Source organism: Triticum urartu, chromosome 4, assembly GCF_003073215.2.
Source record: "Triticum urartu cultivar G1812 chromosome 4, Tu2.1, whole genome shotgun sequence".
NCBI lineage: Eukaryota > Viridiplantae > Streptophyta > Magnoliopsida > Poales > Poaceae > Triticum > Triticum urartu.
The window spans coordinates 292,520,701-292,541,161 of NC_053025.1; positions in this window are offsets into that span (position 1 = coordinate 292,520,701).

Consider the following 20,461-nt stretch of genomic DNA (forward strand, 5'->3'; position numbering starts at 1 on the left):
AGGGTCTTCAATTGACGCTGCTTGGAATACGCGCCCGAGGGAGCACACCGCATCTCTTTCTTCGTAGGGGACTGTGATGATCCCGCCGCTTCCTGGCATCTTGAGGACGTTGTAGCCATGGTGCGTTACAGCCATGAATTTGGCTAGGGACGGATACCCGAGGATGGCATTGTATGGCAGACGGATGTGGGGGACGTCGAAGTCGATGAGCTCGGTGCGGTAGTTGTTGCGCTATCCGAAGGTGGCTGGGAGGCGGACCTGACCGATCGGCATGGTGGAGCCGTCAGTCACTCCTGAGAAAGGCTTGATGGGCTGAAGCTGATCATACAGCACTTGGAGGCTGTCGAACGTCTCGACGGATAGGATGTTGAGCCCTGCGCCGCCATCGATGAGGGTCTTGGTGACTTGCACGTTGCTGATGACGGGTGAACAAAGCATAGGGAGGAAGCCGGCAGTAGCCACGCACTTGAGCTGGTCTGCTGAGCTCAACGTGATGGCGCACTGGGACCACCTGAGCGGGCGCATGGCCTCGAGCTTCGGGAGGACTGCGTTCACCTCGTGACCGAACTGCTTGAAGATACGCTACGAGGCTGGGGCTTGAGCTCCGACCAAGATGCAGGTGATGGCACGCGACTCCTGGAAGCACCCAGCCCCTCGTCTTGGTGGTGGTCGTCATTCATTCTTGGTGGTAGAGGTAGTGGAGGTAGACCGGCGTTGCCCTGAGAACGATCCTCATGAGGCTGATCCCTCCAGGCGCCCTCGCGAGGCTGATCCTTCCAATGGTCCTCACGATGTTGGTCGCACCACTCCTGGCGCGGGCCACGGTCATCCCAGCGTCTGCCACCACGTCCTCCTCCTCGGCCGTAGCCCCGGTCGTTGCACTCGCGGAGTCGACGAAGCATCCTTATCGAATGGCTCTGAGCTCTTGACAGTCGCTGGTGTTGTGGCTATGCAGGTTATGGAAGGCGTAGAATGGTCGGCTGCTCTTGGATGACTCGGGCTAGTCCCTGCCGCGCTTTGTATCCGGCTCTGCCGCGAGCACGGCTACTCCCTTGCGCTTCACATCTTTGGCCTTGGCTTTCTTCTCCTCTGGGTCCGCAACCGGGAGCTTGAGGAGAGAGAGGCACCCCTCCTCAGCTCTTGCGCACTTGGTCTCCAGGTTGAATAGCTCCAGAGATGTGCACAGCTCCTCGTGGATGGCGAGCTCCTCCTTCATCTTGACGTCGCGGACGCCATCGGAGAATGCAGAGATGATGGCCTCGTCCGTCACCTTGGGGATCTTGAGGCGAACATTGTTGAAGCACTGGATGTACTTCTGGAGGGTCTCTCCTGGTTGTTGCTTGACGCAGAGCAGGTCACTCGCAGCCGGTGGGCGGTCGTGTATGCCCTAGAAGCTGGCGACGAAACGGTCGCGCATCTCGTCCCAGGAGGAGATCGAGCCTGGAGGCAGATTCAAGAGCCAGGAGCGGGCACCATCCTTGAGAGCCATGGGAAACCAGTTCGCCATGCCTTTCTCATCGCCGTTGGCTGCCTTGATGCTCAGCTCGTAGAGCTGCAGGAACTCCACAGGGTCGGGGGTACCGTCCTAGCGAGGTGGCTGATCCGGCTTGAACTTGCCCGGCCAAGCGACGCTATGTAGCTCAGGGGTGAAGGCGTGGCTGCCTGTCGTGGTCACCGGGACTCTGCGCTAGTAGAGAACTTGTCCGGGCACCGCCGCCGCAGGCGGCACGTGGTTTTGCCGTGGTGGCGCAGGGAGCGCGGGGGCGTTTTCTCGTGGCTGAGGGACTTCTTGGCAACTTCTTTCTTCTTGCGCGGGTGCCGGACGCGGCAGGTCGCGCCGTGGGGCCGCGCGCCTGGGCGCCAAGACTCCATCTTGGGGCAAGGTGGTGGAGGCGCTACGTGTGCCACGCCGCCCGCGGCTGGCGGAGGGCGAGGTGGCGAGAGCGACGGTGCAGGGGAGCCCCGTGCGGTGCTGACAAGCTCGGCGATGCGGTCGAGCCAGTCCTCGTAGAGGTCGTCGATTGGGCGATAGCGCAGGAGCTCGCGCGCCATGCACAGAGGGCCTGCGCGTCCACGGGAGCGCGACGAGCGTGGGACAACGAACCGGCTGGGGTTAGCGATGGAGCGGCGGTGCGGCCGTCCCGCCGCACCGAGGGGTGCAGCGAGGATGCTTGCTGCTCGTTCCCCGCCGGGCCGGTGGCGGCGTTGGCGCCAGGCGACGGATAACGATGGGGCGGCCCGCCGACGGGAGCCGTCTGAGCAACGCGGGCGGCGAGGGCAGCCCGGCGCTCAGCGCGAGCGCGGCGAGCGTCCGACATGGAGATGATGAGACGACGGGACGCGGAGCGACGAAAGGGAAGCTTCGGCGCACCCCTACCTGGCGCGCCAAATGTCGGATCACGGGTTCTGGCAAAACCCACAAGGTTTGAACACTGGGGTGCGTGCGACCATCTCCCCCCTACTGATCCACGTCCTAACTCAGCTAAGATCTTACGAACTAACTCGACGAACTCGCAACAAAAAGGACACAAGATTTATACTGGTCCGGGCCACCGTTGTGGTGTAATACCCTACTCCAGTGTGGTGTGGTGGATTGCCTCTTGGGCTGAGGGTGAATAGTACAAGGGGAAGAACAGCATCCTGAGGAGAGGTGTTCTTGTGCTTGGTGAACTTGTGGTTGTCCTGGTCTCTCTTGGCCAGACCGATCGATCGATCCCCTAGCTATGGTGGTGGCTAGTCCTATTTATAGGGGCCCTGGTCCTCTCCCCAAATATTGAGCGGGAAGGGAGCCAACAACGGCCAATTTGAAAGGGGACAGCGAGTACAGCTTATCCTGACAAAAGCAGTCTTCACCTGCAAACGGCTCTGGTGGTGACGTCGTCTTGGGCTCCACGGTGACCTCCATCTTGCTCTCCTTCTGGTCTTGGTCTCATTGCACCGATAAGGAAACCTTTTCTTGATGCCTCGGTACTCCGCGCTTGCGCCTGCTTCCTTAGCACCGAAGAGGAAACAAGGACAGTGTGCGCGCTGGCGCCCGCCTAGCCTTGGTCGTCTCACGAGGTTCGCCTGGCCTTGAACTCTCCGCCCCTCGTGAGCCAGCCTGGTGAGGCCGCTCCTGAGGAGGTATTGTGTCGCTCGCCTCACGAGGCTTGGCCCCTCGCGAGGGTCTTGAGTCCTTGCTGGTGAAGATGGGCCGTCGGGCCCGCTCGCAGAGCCACGCCGTGAGCCACAGGCAGGCAAGTCTAGGGACCGCCATTCCGAGAATGCCGCCAACGGCGTCCCCACGCTGTTCTTCAAGGTCTTCGATGACAAAGGCAGCAGCCTGGAGTGCTGCCCTGGAGGGGGTCGCCAGGACGACGCAGCGGCAGGCGCTGGGCCTGCCCTTGGCCATGCCGACAGCTCCTCCAGCAGCAGTGATGGCGCCTGGGAGTTCAGCGACTCTCCTGAGCCTTCCGAGACTCCGGAGACGAGCGACAATAGCTACGTGCCCCCGAGCTCTCGCCGTGCCCAGAGCGCAGCAACGGCGTCCACTCGTCGTCGTCGTTGATCTGGATGGGGTTGGCATCGGCCCCTCATGGCCCACTGTTGATGATGGCGTTGGCGGCGACATCTGTAGATATGACTCCTGGAAACCTCCTTTTTGGTTCCCTGCAAGGAATTGAGATGAACTCTGTGGGGTGTGTAAAGAATCTGTAGCGCTTTTGCATCAATGTTATTCTTATTGTGAAATTTGCGATTGCGAGTCTTGCTTTGGCATTGCACCCCCCCCTTTTTACCTCGTGGTAGCTTAGTGCTCTACGCCGACAGGTCCCAGTCCCCAGGCAGGCTTCAGCCGTCGCTCGTATGCCAGGTCATGATGCCGTGGTCAAGGCCAGGAGGTGAGCGGCCCATGGCCCGGTAAGAGCTCCTGAGGCGCGAAAAGGGAGGAGGCATTGCCGGAGCAAGGCTGCAAGAGCCGAAAATCCTGAGTCGCAGTGCCTGGCCAACTTGGATGCATGACTTATCTTAGCGAGCCTGAAGTGATTCCTTGCGCAGTGCCCGATTTATGCATCAACGATGGTGGTGCCGCTAGGTTAGATCCGTTCCAGCTTCCCCTCTTCACATTCTCGGGTCCTCGGGTCCCGACCCTCGAGCGAGGCTCGGCCACCGCTAGTATGCTAGGTCGCGATGCCGTGCTCAAGGCCAGGGGGTGAGGGCTGGAGAGTCAGTAAGGGCTCCTGAGGCGTGATGCTCAGGAGCCCTCCCTTTAGCACACAAGTGAATCGCATGAAAAGGAGCACCTGATAGGGTTACGCGTAGCTAAGCTCCGGAGATTCCTACGGGTTAGTCCGAGAGGGTGATATAGCTTGTAATCCCATTTGCTGTCCTGCCGATGATCTTTCCACAAGAAGATGAAGGCAGTGAGGGTCTGGTGAGGTGACGTATGATATGTCCATTTTGCATCATGCTTTTATATCAATATTTATTGCATTATGGTCTGTTATTACACATTATGTCATAATACTTATGGCTTTTCTCTCTTATTTTACAAGGTTTACATGAAGAGGGAGAATGCCGGCAACTGGAATTCTGGGCTAGAAAAGAAGCAAATATTAGAGACCTATTCTGCACAACTCCAAAAGTTCTGAAACTCCACGAAAGTCAGTTTCGGAATATATAAAAAAATATTGGGCGCAGAAAGCACCAGAGGTGGAACACCCACCGTCCACGAGGGTGGAGGGCGCGCCCTACCCCCCTGGGCGCGCCCCCTGCCTCGTGGGCCACCTGGAAGCCCCCCGATGCCCATATTCTGGTATAAGGTGTCTTTTTCCCTAGAAAATCATAAGAAAGTTTTTGGGGCAAAGCGCCGCCGTCTCGAGGTGGAACCTTGGCGGAACCAATCTAGGGCTCCGGCGGAGCTGTTCTGCCAGGGAAACATCCCTCCGGGAGGGGGAAATCGTCACCATCATCTTCACCATCGATCCTCTCATCGGGAGGGGGTCAATCTCCATCAACATCTTCACCAGCACCATTTCCTCTCAAAGCCTAGTTCATCTCTTGTATCAGATCTTTGTCTCAAAACCTCAGATTGGTACCTGTGGGTCGCTAGTAGTGTTGATTACTCCTTGTAGTTGATTCTAGTTGGTTTATTCGGTAGAAGATTATATGTTCAGATCCTTTATGCATATTAATACCCCTCTGATTATGAACATGAATATGATTTGTGAGTAGTTACGTTTGTTCTTGAGGGCATGGGAGAAGTCTTGTTATAAGTAGTCATGTGAATTTGGTATTCATTCGATATTTTGATGAGACGTATGTTGTCTTTCCTCTAGTGGTGTTATGTGAATGTCGACTACATGACACTTCACCATTGTTTGGGACTAGGGGAAGGCATTGGGAAGTAATAAGTAGATGATGGGTTTCTAGAGGGACAGAAGCTTAAACCCTAGTTTATGCATTGCTTCGTAAGGGGCTGATTTGGATCCATATGTTTCGTGCTATGGTTAGGTTTACCTTAATACTTCTCTCGTAGTTGCGGATGCTTGCGAGGGGGGTTAATCATAAGTGGGATGCTTGTCCAAGGAAGGGCAGTACCCAAGCACCGGTCCACCCACATATCAAATTATCAAAGTAACGAACGTGAATCATATGAGCATGATGAAAACTAGCTTGACTATAATTCCCATGTGTCCTCGGGGGTGCTTTCATTTATATAAGAGTTTGTCCAGACTTGTCCTTTGCTACAAAAAGGATTGGGCCACCTTGCTACAGTTTGTTTACTTTTTTACATGTTACCAGTTACGAATTACCTTATCACAAAACTATCTATTACCGACAATTTCAATGCTTGTAGAGAACACCTTACTGAAAACCGCTTGTCATTTCCTTCTGCTCCTCGTTGGGTTCGACACTCTTACTTATCAAAAGGACTACGATAGATCCCCTATACTTGTGGGTCATCAAGACTCTTTTCTAGCACCGTTGCTGGGGAGTGAAGCGCCTTTGGTAGGTGGAATTTGGTAAGGAAAAATTTATATAGTGTGCTGAAATTTACTGTCACTTGCTACTATGGAAAATAATCCTTTGAGGGGATTGTTTAGGGTATCTTCACCCCGACCAGTAGAGCAAAGAGTTTCTCCTCAACCTACTGAACCTAATAAAAATGTTTACTTTGAAATTCTTTCGGGTATGATAGAGAAACTACTAGCTAATCCTTTTACAGGAGACTGAACATTACATCCCGATATGCACCTAATCTATGTGGTTGATGTTTGTGGATTATTTAAGCTTGCAGGTATGCACGAGGATGTCATCAAGAAGAAGGTCTTCCCTTTATCTTTGAAGGAAAAGGCATTGACATGGTTTAGGCTATGTGACGATATTGGATCATGGAACTACAACCGATTGAAATTGGAATTTCATCAGAAGTTTTATCCTATGCATCTAGTTCATAGTGATCGTAATTATATATATAATTTTTGGCCTCGTGAAGGAGAAAATATAGCTCAAGCTTGGGGGAGGCTTCAGTCAATGTTATATTCATGCCCCAATCATGAGCTCTCAAGAGAAATCTTTATTCAAAAAATTTATGCTCGGCTTTCTCTCAATAATCGATCAATGCTCGATACTTCTTGTACTGGTTATTTTATGATGAAGACTATTGAATTCAGATGGGATTTATTGGAAAGAATTAAACGCAACTCTGAAGATTGGGAGCTTGACGAAGGTAAGGAGTGAGGTATAACACCTAAGTTTGATTGTGGTAAATCTTTTATGGATACCGATGCTTTTCGTGAATTTAGCACTAAATATGGACTTGACTCTGAGATAGTAGCTTCTTTCTGTGAATCATTTGCTATTCATGTTGATCTCCCTAAGGAGAAGTGATTTAAATATCATCCTCCCATTGAAGTAAAAGTAGTTGAACCTATTAAAGTTGAAGAAAAGACTATCACTTATAATGTTGATCCTATTGTTCCTACCGCTTATATTGAGAAACCACCTTTCCCTATTAGAATAAAGGATCATGCTAAAGCTTCAACTATGGTTCGTAAGAGTAATGCTAGAACACCTACACCCCCTGAGCAAACTAAATTTGAACCTAGTATTTCTATGGTTAAAGATCTCTTGGTCGATAATATTGATGGGCATGTTATTTACTTTTGTGATGAAGCTGCTAGAATTGCTAGACCCGATACAAAAGAGAAACATAGACCTATTGTAGGCATGCCTCTTGTTTCTGTTAAAATAGGAGATCATTCCTATCATGGCTTATGTGACATGGGTTCTATTGCGAGTGCAATACCTCATTCCTTATACAATGAAATTATGCATGATATTGCACCTGCTGAGATAGAAGAAATTGATGTTACTATTAAGCTCGCCAATAGAGATACTATTTCACCAATTAGGATTGTTAGAGATGTTGAAGTCTTGTGTGGGAAAGTTAAATACCCTATTAATTTTCTTGTTCTCGGTTCCCCACAAGATGACTTTTGTCCCATTATATTTGGTAGACCCTTCTTGAATACTGTTAATGCTAAGATAGACTGCAAGAAGGATATTGTTACTGTTGGTTTAGGGGGTATGTCTCATGATTTTAATTTTGCTAAATTTCGTAGACAACCCCATGATAAAGAATTGCCTAGTAAATATGAAATTATTGGTCTTGCTTCTTTTGACGTGCCTCCTAATGATCCTTTAGAACAATATTTGCTAGACCATGAAAATGATATGTTTATGAATGAAAGAAGGGAAATAGATGAAGTATTCTTTAAATATGGACCTATTTTGAAACACAACTTGCCTGTTGAAATTCTAGGGGATCCTCCTCCACCTAAGAGTGATCCCGTGTTTGAACTTAAACCATTACCTAATACTCTTAAATATGCTTATCTTGATGAAAAGAAGATATATCCTGTTATTATTACTTCTAACCTTTCAGAGCAGGAAGAAGAGAAATTATTGAAAACTCTAAAGAAGCATTGTGCTGCTATTGGATATACTCTTGATGTTCCTAAGGGCATTAGTCCCACTCTATGGCAGCTCAAAATAAAATTGGAGAAAGATGCTAAACCGGTTGTTGATCACCAACGACGGTTAAATCCTAAGATGAAAGAAGTGGTAAGAAATGAAATACTAAAGCTTCTGGAGGCAGGTATAATTTATCATGTTGCTGATACTCGGTGGGTAAGTCATGTCTGTTGTGTCCCCAAGAAGGGAGGTATTACTGTTGTTCCTAATGATAAAGATGAATTGATCCCACAAAGAATTGCTACAGGCTATAGAATGGTAATTGATTTCCGCAAATTAAATAATGCTACTAGAAAGGATCATTACCCTTTACCTTTTATTGATCAAATGCTAGAAAGATTATCCAAGCATACACATTTTTTTCTAGACGGTTATTCTAGCTTCTCTCAAATACCTGTGTCGAAAAAGGATCAGGAAAGGACCACTTTTACTTGCCCTTTCGGTACCTTTGCTTATAGACGTATGCCTTTTGGTTTATGTAATGCACCTGCTACCGTTCAAAGATGTATGACTGCTATATTCTCCGACTTTTTTGAAAAGATTGTTGAGGTTTTCATGGATGATTTCTCCGTGTATTGTGGGGACCCCAACTCATAAGTCGAGATCACCGAATGCACGTGTACAGTGATCCCAGAGATCAATGCTCACTGAACACATAGAAGCTGAATAATAAGAGTCTTACATCCATACATACCGTTTTACACAAGTAGGACCATTATGGTCAAGTCTTGAGTGTATCATCGCAGCGGAAATCTTTAATAACAACTTGAACCCATGCCATCTGCCTTAACCCTACAGGCATTCTGACTGGGAAGCGTCCTAGCTCGCATGTTCGTCACCAAGGTACTCTTCATTATATCCTGTTCTTTCATGCCAGGCCAATAAAATAACCAGTGGCAAGCCAATGAGTACTTTGAATGTACTCGCAAGCAACCCATGTTTTTGTTCAAGATACAACAATGCATGATATAGGTAAATTTTTGCGGAAAGCTAGTTTTGAGTGCAATGACATGTTCAACAACTTGTAAGACATGCATTAGGAGAATTCAAGTAACCAAGAGGACAGGTTACAGATATCAACATAAAGGGAGTGGGCTCCAACCCAACTCATCCATGTCAAGTCCTTTGACTTGACCCAAGTAGTTCTTCCCACACACACTGGTTTGTAAACAAGTGGACGTAGCCCAAGAGCGGTTACCCAACTGTCCTTGACCATGGACACGGCTATTCGAATAGTTTTACACTCTATAGAGGTTGCACACTTTACCCACAAGATCCGGGGAACTTTCGTGTCATCCACGACCCGCGGTACCTCAAGTACCTGGGGTAAGCACCCGATCATTATCTTTCCCTGACGTCACTAACAAGGAGTCCACTCGTTGTTCCGTATCCTCACGATGTACATCATACGAGACTCACTCGAGATTGTAACATCCGAGAGGGGACACAATGGTGTATCCGGTGCCCTGTGAAAATAGTCATGGCCGCCCTACCTGGCACAACCCCGTCCCGAGAGAGCACACCAACAACTCTCCCGTCACTAGTAATGCGGGCTCCAAGCTAGTATCGGCCTAGGTAATCAATAATGCCCTTTCCCATACAAGGGTAGAGTGGTTGCGCATGTAAGGTTGGAATAACGGTCGCAACTTAAACCAATCCGTTTTGAAAAACAACACACACACTTGCCTCGGTACACCACTTCGTCATCAAGTGGTTACCCCAACTCATCATCTCCCCCGGGCATAAGTGTCACCCGATGGGGTTTCCGAAAAGTCTTTTGAAAATACTATGTCTCCATCACCATGCATATTCCCGTCCCTTTTTTGCGTAGCACAACTTTAGCATCCTATCTACTCCCACCGGCATAACCCTCATAAGGAGGTAGGGTCATGCACAATACAAGTATCAACGAGGAAGTAATAGAGGCAACCCATCAAAGTGGTTACCATCTCATCATGATTCCGATGCAACACTAATAAAGTGCTATATGACATGCATAAAAAGGGTTTCATAGACATGGTCAAAGGGCTGCTTGCCTGGTTCATCAGAGTCTTGAGATCTTCTGGTCCTTCTCCAAGTACTCCGTCTACTTCGTAAACTAACGTCAAAACAACCATAATAAGCAACACAACAAGGCAGAAAATAAAAGTGCTCTAAAAATATGGATTTGACTTTTCTAGGACTTCCCTGGTCATGAAAAATAACCAGGGTGGTTTCATCGGAATTGGATTAGTGAATATTTCTGAACATTTCAACATGATGGAATCAAGGGGTTTATGGATTTGTAAGAAGTGTACAGAAATATATTTTTGAAAAATGAGCAAAGGCACCCATTTTGTTTGGGAACGTAGTAATTTCAAAAAAATTCCTATGCACACGCAAGATCATGGTGATGCATAGCAACGAGAGGGGAGAGTGTGATCTACGTACCCTTGTAGATCGACAGCGGAAGCGTTAGCATAACGCGGTTGATGTAGTCATACGTCTTCACGGCCCGACCGATCAAGCACCGAAACTACGGCACCTCCGAGTTCTAGCACACGTTCAGCTCGATGACGATCCCCGGACTCCAATCCAGCAAAGTGTCGGGGAAGAGTTCCGTCAGCATGACAGCGTGGTGACGATCTTGATGTACTACCGTCGCAGGGCTTCGCCTAAGCACCGCTACAATATTATCGAGGATTATGGTGGAAGGGGGCACCGCACACGGCTAAGAATATGATCACGTGGATCAACTTGTGTGTCTAGGGGTGCCCCCTGCCCCCGTATATAAAGGAGCAGGGGGAGGTGCGGCCGGCCAGGAGGAGGGCGCGCCAGGAGGAGTCCTACTCCCACCGAGAGTAGGATTCCCCCCTTTCCTAGTTGGAATAGGATTCGGGAGGGGGAAAGAGGAGAGAGAGAGAAGGAAGGGCGGGGCCCGCCCCCCTCTCCTTGTCCTATTCGGACTAGGGGGGAGGGGCGCGCGGCCCAGCCCTGGCCACCTCTCCTCTCTTCCACTAAAGCCCACTAAGGCCCATATACCTCCCGGGGGGTTCCGATAACCTCCCGGTACTCCGGTAAAATCTCGATTTCACTCGGAACACTTCCGATATCCAAATATAGGCTTCCAATATATCAATCTTTATGTCTCGACCATTTCGAGACTCCTCGTCATGTCCGTGATCACATCCGGGACTCCGAACAAACTTCGGTACATCAAAATGCATAAACTCATAATATAACTGTCATCAAAACCTTAAGCGTGCGGACCCTACGGGTTCGAGAACAATGTAGACATGACCGAGACACGTCTCCGATCAATAACCAATAGCGGAACCTGGATGCTCATATTGGCTCCCACATATTCTAAGAAGATCTTTATCGGTCAGACCGCATAACAACATACGTTGTTCCCTTTGTCATCGGTATGTTACTTGCCCGAGATTCGATCATCGGTATCTCAATACCTAGTTCAATCTCGTTACCGGCAAGTCTCTTTACTCGTTTCGTAATACATCATCTTGCAACTAACTCATTAGTTGTAATGCTTGCAAGGCTTATGTGATGTGCATTACCGAGAGGGCCCAGAGATACCTCTCCGACAATCGGAGTGACAAATCCTAATCTCGAAATAAGCCAACCCAACATGTACCTTTGGAGACACCTGTAGATCTCCTTTATAATCACCCAGTTGCGTTGTGACGTTTGGTAGCACACAAAGTGTTCCTCCGGCAAACGGGAGTTGCATAATCTCATAGTCATAGGAACATGTATAAGTCATGAAGAAAGCAATAGCAACATACTAAATGATCGGGTGCTAAGCTAATGGAATGGGTCATGTCAATCATATCATTCTCCTAATGATGTGATCCCATTAATCAAATGACAACACATGTCTATGGTTAGGAAACATAACCATCTTCGATTAACGAGCTAGTCAAGTAGAGGCATACTAGTGACGTTTGGTTTGTCTATGTATTCACACAAGTATTATGTTTCCGGATAATACAATTCTAGCATGAATAATAAACATTTATCATGATATAAGGAAATAAAATAATAACATTATTATTGCCTCTAGGGCATATTTCCTTCAGTCTCCCACTTGCACTAGAGTCAATAATCTAGTTCACATTGCCATGTGATTTAGCACCAATAGTTCACATAATTATGTGACCAACACTCAAAGGGTTTACTAGAGTCAATAATCTAGTTCACATCGCTATGTGATTAACACCCAAAGAGTACTAAGGTGTGATCATGTTTTGCCTGTGAGAGAAGTTTAGTAACGGGTCTGCTATATTCAGATCCGTATGTATTTTGAAAATTTCTATGTCAACAATGCTCTGCACGGAGCTACTATAGCTAATTGCTCCCACTTTCAATATGTATCCAGATTGAGACTTAGAGTCATCTAGATCAGTGTCAAAATTTGCATCGACATAACCCTTTACGACGAACCTTTTTGTCATGTCCATAATCGAGAAATATATCCTTATTCCACTAAGGATAATTTTGACCGCTGTCCAGTGATCTACTCCTAGATTACTATTGTACTCCCTTGCCAAAATCAGTGTAGGGTATACAATAGATCCGGTACACAGCATGGCATTCTTTATAGAACCTATGGCTGAGGCATAGGGAATGATTTTCATTCTCTTTCTATCTTCTGCCGTGGTCGGGCTTTGAGTCTTACTCAATTTCACACCTTGTAACACAGCCAAGAACTCTTTTCTTTGATTGTTCCATTTTGAACTACATCAAAATCTTGTCAAGGTATGTACTCATTGAAAAAACTTATAAAGCATCTTGATCTATCTCTATAGATCTTGATGCTCAATATGTAAGCAGCTTCACCAAGGCCTTTCTTTGAAAAAATCCTTTCAAACACTCCTTTATGCTTTGCAGAATAATTCTACATTATTTCTGATCAACAATATGTCATACACATATACTTATCAGAAATGTTGTAGTGCTCCCACTCACTTTCTTGTAAATACAGGCTTCACCGCAAGTCTGTATAAAACTATATGCTTTGATCAACTTATCAAAGCGTATATTCCAACTCCGAGATGCTTGCACCAGTCCATAGATGGATCGCTGGAGCTTGCATATTTTGTTTAGCACCTTTAGGATTGACAAAACCTTCTGGTTGCATCATATACAACTCTTCTTTAAATCCATTAAGGAATGTAGTTTTGTTTATCCATTTGCCAGATTTCATAAAAAATGCGGCAATTGCTAACATGATTTGGACAGACTTAAGCATCGCTACGAGTGAGAAAATTTCATCGTAGTCAACACCTTGAACTTTGTCAAAAACCTTTTTCGACAAGTCTAGCTTTGTAGATAGTAACACTACTATCAGCGTCCATCTTCCTCTTGAAGATCCATTTATTTTCTATGGCTTGCCGATCATCGGGCAAATCCATCAAAGTCCATACTTTGTTCTCATACATGGATCATATCTCAGATTTCATGGCCTCAAACCATTTCGCGGAATCTGGGCTCATCATCGCTTCCTCATAGTTCGCAAGTTCGTCATGGTCTAGTAACATGACTTCCAGAACAGGATTACCGTACCACTCTGGTGCGGATCTCACTCTGGTTTACCTATGAGATTCGGTAGTGACTTGATCTGAAGTTACATGATCATCATCATTAGCTTCCTTACTAATTGGTGTAGTAGTCACAAGAACAGATTTCTGTGATGAACTACTTTCCAATAAGGGAGCAGGTACAGTTACCTCATCAAGTTCTACTTTCCTCCCACTCACTTCTTTCGAGAGAAATTCCTTCTCTAGAAAGGATCCATTCAAAGCAACGAATATCTTTCCTTCGGATCTGTGATAGAAGGTGTACCCAACATTTTCTTTTTGGGTATCCTATGAAGACGCACTTCTCCGATTTGGGTTTGAGCTTATCAGGTTGAAACTTTTTCACATAAGCATTGCAACCTCAAACTTTAAGAAACGACAGCTTAGGTTTCTTGCTAAACCATAGTTCATATGGTGTCATCTCAAACGGATTTAGATGGTGCCCTATTTAACGTGAATGTAGCTGTCTCTAATGCATAACCCCAAAACAATAGCGGTGAATCTGTAAGAGACATCATAGATCGCACCATATCAAATAAAGTACGATTACGATGTTCGAACACACCATTACACTGTGGTGTTCCAGGTGGCGTGCGTAGTGAAACTATTTCACATTGTTTTAACTGAAGACCAAACTCATAATTCAAATACTCTTCTCCACGATCAGATCGTAGAAACTTTATTTTCTTGTTACGATGATTTTCCACTTCACTCTGAAATTCTTTGAACTTTTCAAATGTTTCAGACTTATGTTTCATCAAGTAGATATACTCACATCTGCTCAAATTATCTGTGAAGAACAGAAAATAATGATACCTGTCGCGAGCCTCAATATTCATCGGACCACATACATCAGTATGTATGATTTCCAACAAATCTGTTGCTCGCTCCATTGTTCCGAAGAACGGAGTTTTAGTCATCTTGCCCATGAGGCATGGTTCGCAAGCATCAACTGATTCATAATCAAGTGATTCCAAAAGCCCATCAGCATGGAGTTTCTTCATGCACTTTACACCAATATGACCTAAACGGCAGTGCCACAAATAAGTTTGCACTATAATTATTAACTTTGCATCTTTTGGTTTCAATATTATGTTTATGTGCATCACTATGATCGAGATCCAACGAACTATTTTCATTGGGTGTGTAACCATATAAGGTTTTATTCATGTAAACAGAACAACAATTTATTCTCTTACTTAAATGAATAACCGTATTACAATAAACATGATCAAATCATATTCATGCTCAACGCAAACACCAAATAACACTTATTTAGGTTCAAAACTAATCCCAAAAGTATAGGGAGTGTGCGATGATGATCATATCAATTTTGGAACCACTTCTAACACACATCGTTACTTCACCCTTAACTAGTCTCTGTTTATTCTGCAACTCCCTTTCGAGTTACTGATCTTAGCAACTGAACTAGTATCAAATACTGAGGGTTTGCTATAAACACTAGTAAAGTACACATCAATAACATGTATATCAAATATACTTATGTTCACTTTGCCATCCTTTGTATCCGCCAATCACTTGGGGTAGTTCTGCTTCCAGTGACCAGTCCCTTTGCAGTAGAAGCACTTAGTCTCAGGCTTAGGATCAGACTTGGGCCTCTTCACTTGAGCAGCAACTTGCTTGCCGTTCTTCTTGAAGTTCCCCTTCTTCCCTTTGCCCTTTTCTTGAAACTAGTGGTCTTGTCAACCATCAACACTTGATGTTTTTCTTGATTTCTACCTTCGTTGATTTCAGCATCAAGAAGAGCTGGGAGTTGTTTCCGTTATCCCTTGCATATTATAGTTCATCATGAAGTTCTACTAACTTGGTGATGGTGACTAGAGAATTCTGTCAATCACTATCTTATCTGGAAGATTAACTCCCACTTGATTCAACGATTGTAGTACCCAGACAATCTGAGCACATGCTCACTAGTTGAGCGATTCTCCTCCATCTTTTAGCTATAGAACTTGTTGGAGACTTCATATCACTCAACTTGGGTATTTGCTTGAAATATTAACTTCAACTCCTGGAACATCTCATATGGTCCATGATGTTCAAAACGTCTTTGAAGTCCCAATTCTAAGCCATTAAGCATGGTGCACTAAACTATCAAGTAGTCATCATATTGAGCTAGCCAAACGTTCATAACGTCTGCATCTGCTCCTACAATAGGTCTGTCACCTAGCGGTGCATCAAGGACATAATTCTTCTGTGCAGCAATGAGGATAAACCTCAGATCACGGATCCAATCCGCATCATTGCTACTAACATCTTTCAACACAATTTTCTCTAGGAACATATCAAAATAAACACAGGGAAGCAACAACGCGAGCTATTGATCTATAACATAATTTGCAAAATACTACCAGGACTAAGTTCATGATAAATTTAAGTTCAATTTAATCATATTACTTAAGAACTCCCACTTAGATAGACATCCCTCTAATCCTCTAAGTGATTACGTGATCCAAATCAACTAAACCATGTCCGATCATCACATGAGATGGAGTAGTTTCATTGGTGAACATCGCTATGTTGATCATATCTACTATATGATTCACGCTCAACCTTTTGGTAAATGTGTTCCGAGGCCATATCTGTATATGCTGGCTCGTCAAGTATAACCTGAGTATTCCGCGTGTGCAACTGTTTTGCACCCGTTGTATTTGAATGTAGAGCCTATCACACCCGATCATCACGTGGTGTCTCAGCACGAAGAACTTTCGCAACGGTGCATACTCAGGGAGAACATTTCTTGATAATTAGTGAGAGATCATCTTAAAATGCTACCGTCAATCAAAGCAAGATAAGATGCATAAAAGATAAACATCACATGCAATCGATATAAGTGATATGATATGGCCATCATCATCTTGTGCTTGTGATCTCCATCTTCGAAGCACCATCGTGATCACCATCGTCATCGGCGCAACACCTTGATCACCATCGTAGTATTGTTGTCGTCTCGCCAATCTTATGCTTCCACGACTATCGCTACCGTTTAGTGATAAAGTAAAGCATTACAGCGCAGTTGTATTGCATACAATAAAGCGACAACCATATGGCTCCTGCCAGTTGCCGATAACTCGGTTACAAAACATGATCATCTCATACAATAAAATTTAGCATCATGTCTTGACCATATCACATCACAACATGCCCTGCAAAAACAAGTTAGACGTCCTCTACTTTGTTGTTGCAAGTTTTACGTGGCTGCTACGGGCTTTAAGCAAGAACCAATCTTACCTATGCATCAAAACCACAACGATAGTTTGTCAAGTTGGTGCTGTTTTAACCTTCGCAAGGATCGGGCGTAGCCACACTTGGTTCAACTAAAGTTGGAGAAACTGTCACCCGCTAGCCACCTTTGTGCAAAGCACGTCGGGAGAACCGGTCTCGCGTAAGCGTACGTGTAATGTCGGTCTGGGCCGCTTCGTCCAACAATACCGCTGAACCAAAGTATGACATGCTGGTAAGCAGTATGACTTATATCGCCCACAACTCACTTGTGTTCTACTCGTGCAAATAACATCAACACATAAAACCTAGGCTCGGATGCCACTGTTGGGGAACGTAGTAATTTCAAAAAATTTCCTACGCACACGCAAGATCATGGTGATGCATAGCAACGAGAGGGGAGAGTGTGATCTACGTACCCTTGTAGATCGACAGCAGAAGCGTTAGCATAACGCGGTTGATGTAGTCGTACGTCTTCATGGCCCGACCGATCAAGCACCGAAACTACGGCACCTCCGACTTCTAGCACACGTTCAGCTCGATGACGATCCCCGGACTCCGATCCAGCAAAGTGTCGGGGAAGAGTTCCGTTAGCACGACGGCGTGGTGACGATCTTGATGTACTACCGTCGCAGGGCTTCGCCTAAGCACCGCTACAATATTATCGAGGATTATGGTGGAAGGGGGCACCGCACACGGCTAAGAATATGATCACCTGGATCAACTTGTGTGTCTAGGGGTGCCCCCTGCCCCCGTATATAAAGGAGCAGGGGGAGGTGCGGCCGGCCAGGAGGAGGGCGCGCCAGGAGGAGTCCTACTCCACCCAAGAGTAGGATTCCGCCCCTTTCCTAGTTGGAATAGGATTCGGGAGGGGGAAAGAGGAGAGAGAGAAGGAAGGGGGGCGCCGCCCCCCTCTCCTTGTCCTATTCGGACTAGGGGGGAGGGGCGCGCGGCCCAGCCCTGGCCACCTCTCCTCTCTTCCACTAAAGCCCACTAAGGCCCATTTACCTCCCGGGGGGTTCCGGTAACCACCCGGTACTCCGGTAAAATCTCGATTTCACTCGGAACACTTCCGATATCCAAATATAGGCTTCCAATATATCAATCTTTATGTCTCGACCATTTTGAGACTCCTCGTCATGTCCGTGATCACATGCGGGACTCTGAACAAACTTCGGTACATCAAAATGCATAAACTCATAATATAACTGTCATCAAAACCTTAAACGGGTTCGAAAACAATGTAGACATGACCGAGACACGTCTCTGATCAATAACCAATAGCGGAACTTGGATGCTCATATTGTGTCCCACATATTCTACGAAGATCTTTATCGGTCAGACCGCATAACAACGTACGCTGTTCCCTTTGTCATCGGTATGTTACTTGCCCGAGATTCGATCGTCGGTATCTCAATACCTAGTTCAATCTCGTTACCGGCAAGTCTCTTTACTCGTTTTGTAATACATCATCTTGCAGCTAACTCATTAGTTGTAATGCTTGGATGGCTTATGTGATGTGCATTACCGAGAGGGTCCAGAGATACCTCTCCGACAATCGGAGTGACAAATCCTAATCTCGAAATACGCCAACCCAACATGTACCTTTGGAGACACCTGTAGAGCTCCTTTATAATCACCCAGTTACGTTGTGATGTTTGGTAGCACACAAAGTGTTCCTCCGGCAAACGGGAGTTGCATAATCTCATAGTCATAGGAACATGTATAAGTCATGAAGAAAGCAATAGCAACATACTAAACGATCAGGTGCTAAGCTAATGGAATGGGTCATGTCAATCATATCATTCTCCTAATGATGTGATCCCATTAATCAAATGACAACACATGTCTATGGTTAGGAAACATAACCATCTTCGATTAACGAGCTAGTCAAGTAGAGGCATACTAGTGACGTTTGGTTTGTCTATGTATTCACACAAGTATTATGTTTCCGGATAATACAATTCTAGCATGAATAATAAACATTTATCATGATATAAGGAAATAAGATAATAACATTATTATTGCCTCTAGGGCATATTTCCTTCACATTTAACAAATCATGATTTTAGAAGCATCTAGGAGTTGGTTTCACTAGATTTGGAGTTCAAATGAATTCCCTATGAATTTGCAAAGTTGACAAATATGAAGAGATGGCTCATTATATTGTGTGGCACAGAAAGTATTAATAAAAATGTTCATGACCTAAGTTATAAACTCAGGAGCATCTAGAAATTTGAATCATGGCATTTGGATCAAATTTGAGCCCTCTGTGATTTTCTAAAGTTTATCACAGAAAGGGCAAAATGGGATTTTATTTAATTTGTGTGAGGAAAATGGTTCTAGAAAAATGTGCATGCTGCACTAACAGGTAGATCATGATTTATGGAGTCACCAGAAATTTGAATCATTCAATTTGGAGTTAATATGAATATTTGGGAGATTTTACAAATTTCTGGAAAAGGAAAGGACAAAGGAAGTGGGGGGGGTTATACCTATACCGCGCACCGAGCGCAGCATAGCACCGCAGCACAAGGCCGGCCCAGCGGCTCGGCCACGCGGACGACAGGGTGACGCCGAAGGCACCCTCGCTGAGTACGCTTCCGCGTGGGGGTAGCGGATCCGCTGGAGCCGTATCCACTTAAACGGACGGGCCCGCCTGCTGGGTCGCTGTCGTGCGGGCCCCAGCGGCAGGTCGTCTTCCACCTCCCGCGCGCGCTCTGGACGCGAGGAGGAGCGGCTCCCGCCGGCGATTGCCGGGGCTACAGAGCGCCCCCGGCGACGTTCTGCCCACTGGCGTGACCAGCGCAGAGAGGCACTTCCAGCCACTGGTCGCGCGCATGCCGCTGAGGACCTGGTCAAGGAGAGCGCCGTCCGTGGCGGATGTGGCCGACGGCGATGGCGGGCACGGCGCTCCGGCCGTCTGGAGGAGTAACCGGAGTGCGGGGGAGCTCCGCGGGGCAGTAGAGATGCAAGGTAACCCATAGGTGGGGAGGAGGGGGCCTGGACGACAAGAATTTAGGCGGTGTTCGGCGGCTCAGCTCCGGCCATGGACGAGGTTGGAGGGCACGGGAGGAGGTGCAGATTGGTCCAGGGGATGCACGGGAGGGAGAGAGGGCCAAAGGAGTAGAGAGGGGGCTCGAGGGCGGCCTTAAGTAGCCGACCCATGGCTCACCGTGGACGCGGCGCACGGGTGGCCGCGGCAACGGCTCGGGAGGCCAGGAGAGAGGGCGAGGGGCTGTCTACGACGTCTGTGGGAGTGGAGTGGGGCGCCAGGAAGAGAGAGGAGGAGCGGGGCAAGGCTCTGGTTCTCGCGCATGCGAGGCCATGCATTGGCCGAGCCGGGCGGCTCTGGGCACGCGCCGCAGGAGGTGAGAGAGAGAGGGAGAGACGAGGGGGCCTGCACGGTGGCGTGTTGCGGACGTCGAGGCACCTCGACTAGCGCAAGGGGGAGGCTCGAGGTGGTCGGGGGACGCGGCATCAACGGTCGCCTGCTCTGCCTCGCGCTCCAGAGCGCATCTTTGGCCGGCATCCGCGGCTTTTCCACGCGCACTCATGCGTCCACTTGTGTATGGAAGCTGCAGGGGAGAGTAAACAATGGGAAAGTGGCATTGGATGCTCTGGAATTT